Source organism: Macaca fascicularis, chromosome 1, assembly GCF_037993035.2.
Source record: "Macaca fascicularis isolate 582-1 chromosome 1, T2T-MFA8v1.1".
Taxonomy (NCBI): domain Eukaryota; kingdom Metazoa; phylum Chordata; class Mammalia; order Primates; family Cercopithecidae; genus Macaca; species Macaca fascicularis.
Genome location: NC_088375.1, coordinates 112,535,171 through 112,543,637, shown reverse-complemented (window position 1 = coordinate 112,543,637; position 8,467 = coordinate 112,535,171). Strand labels below are relative to the sequence as shown.

Sequence of the window (8,467 nt, the reverse complement as noted above, 5' to 3'; positions counted from 1 at the left end):
CAGAGCATGGCTCCTGGCCTGAGAGCAAATTCTGTTCACCAGGCTGGAAGGTTCTGAGTGCTCCCTGATTCAGGAAGGGTCATTTTGGAACACTACACATTGTCACAGTTTTCTCTCCAGCCAAGCCAACGGACTCACTTTTCAGAGTCTTATTGTGTGTGCTGATGTGATTCAAAATCGCATACTGTTTGCTATGGACTCAGTTGTGTCCCCCGCCAAATTCGTACCCACTAAGTGACTGTATTTGGACAGAGGTGATTTTGTCAGAGGCATCTGAACCATAGTGACTCCATCTTGAATCGGGGCTGGGTAAAATGAGGCTGAGACCTACTGGGCTGCATTCCCAGGAGGTTAGGCATTCTCAGTCACAGGATGAGATGGGAGGTCAGCAGGACTGGTATCACGAGAAACCGGTCAAAAAGACCCTCCTGATAAAACAGGATGTGGTAAAGAAGCTGGCCAACAACACCCACCAAATGCAAAATGTTGATGGAAGTGACCTCTGGTCAAACTCACTGCTCGTTATACATTAATTATAATGCATTAGCATGCTAAAAGACTCCCATCAGCACCATGACAATTTACGAATGCTGTGGCCAGCAGTTACCCTATATGGTCTAAAGTGGGGAGAACCCTCAGTTCCAGGAAATCCCACTCCTTTCCCAGAAAATTCATGAATGATCCACCCTTTGTTTGGCATATAATTAAGAAACAACCATACATATATTCAGTCGAGCAGCCCATGCCCCTGCTCTGTCTGTGGAGTAGCCATTCTTTTGTTTCTCTTTTTCTCTAATACACTTGGTTTCACTTTATGGACTCACCCCAAATTCTTTCTTGCTCGAGATCCAGGAACTCTCTCTTGGAGTCTGGATCAAGACCCCTTTCCAGTAACAATTTTCATTAAGTGAAGATATAAATGTGAGGTCCTAATCCGGTAGGATTGATGGCTTTATAAGAAGAGAAAGAAGGATCTCTCTCTCCACACAGGAGATCTGATGGTTTTATAAGTGTTGGGAAATTCCTCCTTCTTTCTCCTCTCTAGTCTGCCAACTTGTGAAAAAGGTGCCTGCTTCCCCTTCTGCCATGACTGTAAGTTTCTTGAGGCCTCCCCGCTCCCCAGCCATGCGGAACTGTGAGTAAGTTTACTCCTTTGTTTATAAATTGTAGTATCTTTATAGCAGTGTGAAAACGGACTAATACAGCAATGGTCCTGTCCGGGCTCATGTGTTGTGTTGGAGGGGCAGTGTGGGGAGGTGTGGGGAACAACTTAGCAGCAGATCTCCAAAAGAAACCAGAGTAAGTGAGGGTGGAAAATAGCAGATTTCATGTGGTTGTTAAAAGCACTGTTTGTCAACACATGTGAGACAAACCATGGGGAGTCCAGACATATTTTGTGTGTGATAGTAGTGTCAGTGAGCTGCAATTTAAAAGAGGCTGGGCCGGGTGCAGTGGCTCCCGCCTGTAATCCCAGCACTTTGGGAGGCTGAGGCAGGCAGATCACCTCAGGTCAGGAGATTGAAACCAGCCTGGGCAACATGGTGAAATGCTGTCTCTACCAAAAATACAAAAATTAGGCAGGTGTGGTGGCACACATCTGTAATCCCAGCTACTCGAGAGGCTGAGGCAGGAGAATCGCTTGAACACGGGGGACAGAGGTTGCAGTGAGCTGAGATTGTGCCACTGCACTTCAGTCTGGGTGGCAGAGTGAGATTCCATCTCAAAAAAAAAAAAAAAAGAGAGAGAGAAAGAGAGAGACTGGAAGTCCTGACCCAGGGCAGGACCATGTGGGTGGCAGTGTTAGGGTGGTTGCAGGAAGCAGGGGAACACTGAGTAGCTGTTATTTTGACCCTGGTTTTAAACTACCAGGCAGGGATGGCTTGGGAAATAAGCCCTTTCCCAGCCAAATTGTCTTCAGAGGATTGCATTTAATATTATGCAAAAACTCGGTTTTAATAATGAGATTAGATAAGAAACAGCTACATTCACTGTTTTATCCCCAGTGGTGAGCATGGTGCCTGGCTTGTAGTAAGTGCTCCATTAATACTTGCCAAATGAAATTATAGGATATATCATAGGAATGTTGTTGAGCCATTGTTCATTACATCATTTATTGCTTCCTTTATAAATCTCCTCCTGAGAAATTTGGTTTAGAGTGTTAGAATTAGAACAAGCATTAAGAAGTATGAAGATTACTTTCCCTTCAATTTTGCCTTGGTTGTCAGGAAGCTTGGTGCCTAATTTCAAACTTACCTATAGCAAATATTTAGAATCTAGTGGCCAGTATAACTGTGATCTTTCCCTCCAGAGTATTACTCTGGATTGGATGGGAGCAAAACTGGAGAAAGGGCAGTTAGGAGGCTGTTGCAGCAATCCAGCTATGAAACATGTAAGAGGTAGTTAACAAGTGAAAAGGAGGAAGGAGTCAAGGATGACTACTCTACGTTTCTGGCTTGGACAACTTGCAGATGATGCCATTCATCTGGGAAGGAGGTTAAGCAGAAATTACCAAGTTAATTTTAAATATGTAGATTATAAGGTACTTAGGTATCAAGGAAGCCAAGAGAAAAAAGGTTATTAAAAAAAGAATGGACAATAGTGTCAAATGGAACTGAGAAGCCAAGTAATGTAAGGTCCAGTGTCCAGTGGATTTAACAACAAATTAATCTTCTGTTAATTAAGTGAGAGCAGTCTCAGTGAAATAGTGGGGTCCTAATCCAATAGTGGGGCAGAAATTGAATGCAAGTGGGAAGTAAGTGTAGACATCTTTAAGAAGTTTAGGCCGGGCGCGGTGGCTCAAGCCTGTAATCCCAGCACTTTGGGAGGCCGAGGCGGGCGGATCATGAGGTCAGGAGATCGAGACCATCCTGGCTAACACGGTGAAACCCCGTCTCTACTAAAAATACAAAAAACTAGCCGGGCGCGGTGGCGGGCGCCTGTAGTCCCAGCTACTCGGGAGGCTGAGGCAGGAGAATGGCGTAAACCCGGGAGGCGGAGCTTGCAGTGAGCTGAGATCCGGCCACTGCACTCCAGCCTGGGTGACAGAGCAAGACTCCGTCTCAAAAAAAAAAAAAAAAAAAAAAGAAGAAGTTTAGCTGAGAAGAGGGAATGAAAAAATGCAGTAGCTGGAGGTGTTTGGTTCATGAAATTAAGGGAGAATTGTCTTTTGAAAATGAGAGAAGCTTTATATATGTTTAAATGTTGATAGAAATAAGTTTGCAGATAAGGAAAGACAGGATAAGAGATTCGATGAAGTGCTTAGGGCAGGAGAAAATGAGAAATGAGCTTAAGTGGCATAATTAGCTTCAGAAAGCAAAGTATGTATTTTCCATGTTTACAGGAGGGAAATAAGAAAGAATAGGCATGGGTGAAATACAATCATGGTATGGAGATTCATGGGGCTTTTTTCTTTGATTTTTTTTTCTGCAAAATCAGAGTATGAGTTAGAGGGGTGGTGATTCATGCTCTTGACAATTTGAGGAATGTGAGAAAGTAAAATACCCACGGTATACACGAGAGAGGGTCGCAGCTAGGTAGCCAGAGGATTGCCAGGTACCATGGAGAGCCCAGAGAACAGTTGTCTCCAACTTTATGGTACATCATAATCACTTGGCTTATTTGTTAGAATGTAGGTACAGGAACACCAATATGTCTTACTACAGCTGAGTGGAGCCTGGAACTCTGCATTTTAAACAAGCATCCAGGTGATTCTGATACAGAAGCTCTTCAGATCACACATTGAAAACTATGGATAGAGAGTCAAAGAGGGGATAGTTTTAGTATGGAGGTGTTTTTTGTAAAATGGGTGCTAGTTTGGATGTTTGTCTCCTCTAAACCTCATGTTGAAATCTGATCCAGTGTTAGAAGTGGGGCCTAATGGGAAGTGTTGGGTCATGGCAGTAGATCCCTCATCAGTAATAGACGGTTGCCCTCCCTCAGAAGTGAATAAATTCTCACTCTACAAAAGCTGGTTGTTGAAAAGAATGTGGCACCTCCCCACCTCCTTGCTTCATTTCTCATCACGTTATCTCTGTACTCACTGGCTCCCCTTCATCTTCCACCATGAGTGGAAGCACCTAATGCATATGCCCAACCTTGAATTTTCCAGCCATCCAGAATTATAAGCCAAATAAAACTTGTTTCTTTATAAATTATCCAGCTTCAGATATTCCCTTATAGCAACACAAAATTAACTAAGACAATGAGGACAATTCCCAGTGGAGGGAAAACAAGAAGACAAAAAGAAATAATTGGTAGAGAAAAATTCCTAAGGAGTTGAGAGAATGTGTGATAAAGAAGAAAAGAGGAAGGGTCACCCTTGGACAGGGGAGAAGGGTTGCATCTTTCATTAAGGGTCATCACTTGTATTAAAATGGAAGAGGAAGAGGTAAAGATAGATGATGAAGCAGGGAAAATTGGTAGTTTCACATCTAACAAATTATTTCCCCCAGTGATATCTCCAATAAGCTTGGAAAAAGAAAAATATCAATAATATATTTGAATTAAGTGCTTACCATAACCATATATGTGGCATTATGTAATGTGGCACTTAATCCTTATAGTAACTCAAGTTGCAGCTACTGTCACCATTTTGTAAAGGAAGAAATTGAAATTAGAGAACAGAGAAGTAACTTGCCCAAGAATGCACAGATCTTAAGTGGCAGAAAGTGAGTAAACTAAATCTGAACCCATGTTTGTCTGGCATCTGGGCCCACACTATGAGTCACAGATATTACAGATATTATAATGCTTAACTTATATTAGGGAAGAGGTAGCAATTTGTGTGATATTTAGCATGAATAATACCCCTGTAAGATGAGAGATTAAAACTTTCCTTTGTGACTTCTCTCCAATAAGTCTCTTTCTTCCTACCATTTCCTCAATCCTGATGGATGGCTTCCTGTTTTTTCCTTAGTGTTACTTAGGACTCTTTCTGTTGCAAGTGGCAGAAGACCTGATTCAAACTGGTTTAACAGGAAAAAAGACAAAAGAGTTGATTAACCCACACAATTGAAAATTTCAGAACTGCCCTCAGACTTAGCTGGATAGAAGCTCAGTTAATATTGATTTTTTGTTTCTTTTGTAGCCTCCAGTTCCATCTCCCACTGTTTTGCCTTTGTCCTCAAACTTTATCTGGTGACTCAGAGCTCACCCCTTCATTACACAATGACTCAAGCAGTCTAACTGGAAATAAAGAGCTCTTTTCCCCACACAAGCAGAAATTCTGGGCCTCAGAATTTTTTGCCAGATTTGAGATATATGATTAATTCTTGAACCAATCATTTCCAACCATCCCTGAAGTTGAAGGGGAAGTCAAACCCACCCAAACTAAATGAGCTACTAGGGGGTTCAGGCGATTCTTCAAAAGAGGTTCAGATAACTGTTTTTACTTTAAAAAGAGAGTGAATGAATGATGAGGGGAGAATAATAGATGTCCTCCATGCCTTTCTCCAATCTCTTCTTTGTTCATTAATCAACTTCCTATGTGCATTGTTGGTGACTCATGCTGAAGTTGCTGACCTTTCGACAGAGGGACGGAGGGAGGTGGGCTTAATACTCTGCAACTCCTACAACTCTAACAGAGTATGTGTGTGTCTATACATCTTTGTAATTTCCTTGTTTAAACATCTTTATTGGCTCCCCATTGCCCACAGAAGAGTGACTTACAATACCAGTTTTCAATGTTCCACTACTCTCATATTCCATGCTGTTTTCAAAGGTGCTAGAATACTGGTACTTCTGTTGGTATGATACTGTTAGTTTGAAGTTAAAAAAAATCTGAAATCTGAAACATTTATGTTCTGAGACATACCAGAGACATGTTTCATTAAAATTTGGGAATCACATGTAGGTGAATATGTTTAGAAAACTGTCTTATATGCCTTTATAATCCTCAAGAAAAAAGAAAACAAAGCAAAGCTTCTAATACAAGAATAAGTATTATCTATCACAAATAGTTTACAACAAATGGACTTGAACGGAACACTATTGGTATGAATAAGGTGTCTGTGTTAGAATCTTCATTTATGGAAGATGAGATGGAAAAATAAAGACAAACCAGAAATACTTTCTTTGAAGCAAAAAAAAAAAAAAAAGTTTGTTACTATCTTAGCCCACTTAGGATGCTGTAACAAAATATCTAAGATTAGATAATTTATAAATAATAGAAATTTACTTTTCACAGTTCTGAAGTCTGGGATATCAAAGATCAAGGTGCCGGCAGATTTCTTATCTGGTGAAAGTTTGCTCTCTGCTCCACAGATAGTCCTGTTGTTGCATGCTCATATGATGAAAGGGCAGAAGGGCAATAAAGGGCTAAACAGGGAGAACTCCCTCAAGCCTTTTTTTATGGGCACTAATCCCATCCATGAGAGTGGAGCCCTCATGACCTAATCACCTTCTAAAGTCCCCACCTCTTAATACTGTTGCATTGTGTTAGAAATGCTTGTTTCCTGATGCTGTAAAGAAATAGCACTTGAACATAAATTTAATTTTCTCAGCAAGGCCATTTTTACTTTCTGCAGAAAGGGTACACTCGCCAGCAGTTTTGCCATGAGAGTACACCAAACAAAGGAGACGAGGTTATTTATAACCTCACACGTCCACCCTACTGCTGTGTCCAGTTTCCATTGGCTGGAACGGGACCTCACATTCTGTATTTGTCTCAATTGGCTAGCAACTTAGAACTTTCTAAAAGAGGCAAAGGCAGTGGAGAACAAAGGAAGGAGGAAGTAACTTGTGGAATGCTGAGAAAGGTAAAAAACACCTCCAAATAAAGAAGAGGAACAGGCTGTTACCTAATGTTTGCTTGGACCAGTATAAGCATGCCAGGGCAAATATTTAGGCTAAATTGTGGGAGCTAAGAACACAAAGTACATTGATTTCTTTATTACGGCTTGCAGATATCTAAGAATGTTAGCACAGGTCTTTGAATAAATTTTGCTTCTAAGTGAAGTTACTATTTATTCCTAATTAGACAGGGAGGAAAGTGTTTTTAAAGAGAAACCTCTACTTTACTTTTACAATTGTAATTATGTTTCAAAACGAATTCTTGAGGGATACAAACAACATTCAAACCATAACAGTTAGAAATTTAAAAAACTGTTCTTACAAAGAAATGAAACCTTGCCCCCCGAAAAAAATTCTCCTCAAAGTTATTAACCAAGAGATAGGATTGTTTGTAGATAATGGGTGTCTCAGTCTATTTTGTACTGCTACAGCATAATACCTGAGACCGGGTCATTTATAATGAACAGAAATGTATTGGCTCACAGTTCTGGAGGTTGAGAAGTCCAAGAGTGAGGCACTGGCATCTGGTGAAGGCCTTCTTGCTGCATCATCCCATGGCAGAAGGTACAGGGGTGAGAGATAGCAAAGTGGGGCTGAACTTGTCCTTTTATAGGGAACAGATTCCCGTAATAATGGCATTCATCATTCATGAGACTGGTGCCCTCATGGCCTAATCACCTCTTAGAGGTCCCACCTCTCAACATGCTTGCACTGAGGATTAAGTTTTCAATGCATGAACTTTGGGGGACACATTCAAACCACAGCGGTGGATTAGAGAAAACTATTTAAGAGCAGTTTATAACAGTATCTTTATCATTCTCTTCACTGCATAGATGCAGAGAGAGGTTTTCAGCACTGGAAAGCTTTACACAGCTCAGTGATGACATCATTGATGGACCAAGTACACATTAAAAAATTATAATTCTGTTTTATTTTTAAGCGCAAACTTTAGTATGTAAACAATATTTTATTTTTATATTAGACTAAATTATTTTTAATATGTTCAAGTATATTTACATTTTACTTATGGTTATTAACTTTTGTATTTGAAAAGTATTGTGTCTTAATCAGCAAGATGGCAGAAAAGAACTTTCCAGTGCTAGTCTCTCCACAGAAACATCAATTTGAAAAACTATCCATGCATAAAAATACCTTCACAAGAGTGAAGAAAACCAAGTGAGAGATTATAGCACCTGGGTGTAGCACAGAAATAAGAAAAGACACATTGAAGAGGATAGGAAGGGCAACTTTACATTACCCACATCACCCTTACCTCCATACCAGGCAGCACAGTCCACAGAGAAATACCTTTCACTTTGGCGAAAATGAGGAAAATAAGCATCAGACTTTGCCTCAAACCCCAATACTGGGCCCACCGATAAAACCCAGCACTGGGAAGGCCCCCACAGCCCCAGATTCTAGGCCCATCCTGACACCAGGCCAGATCCTACATTCCCAGGCTCCAGGTCTGCTCCCTAGTCTCAATCTCCAGGCCAACCTAACATCCCTATGCTCCATTCTGACCCCAACACCTAGCTGGCCCCCATGCCTCAGGCTTTGAGCTCACTGTAGTGCCAGGCCAGCCTTCAGAGATCAGGCTCCAGGCCTACCCTGAAGAGGCCGTCTTCAGGTTTACTCCAGGGTCAGACCAGTCCCAATGGTCCCAGGCTCTGGATGC

At 41.2% G+C, this 8,467-nt stretch overlaps 2 long non-coding RNA genes across 3 annotated transcripts in view; both read left to right on the top strand.

The window, feature by feature from the left end:
• The first annotated feature begins 1,001 nt into the window (after positions 1–1,001).
• LOC141407263 (uncharacterized) overlaps positions 1,002–8,467 on the top strand; it is a 28,651-nt gene continuing 21,185 nt past the window's right edge. Inside the window, exon 1 of one of the 2 annotated variants that reach the window (XR_012415605.1) lies at positions 1,002–1,139. This is a non-coding gene — a long non-coding RNA (uncharacterized lncRNA). The remainder of the gene's footprint in view (positions 1,140–8,467) is intronic. The other variant, XR_012415615.1, reaches the window with a different exon arrangement.
• LOC135971441 (uncharacterized) lies at positions 1,658–5,913 on the top strand. Its single transcript, XR_010587653.2, has 2 exons — positions 1,658–2,781; positions 3,096–5,913. It is a non-coding gene; the product is annotated as an uncharacterized lncRNA (long non-coding RNA).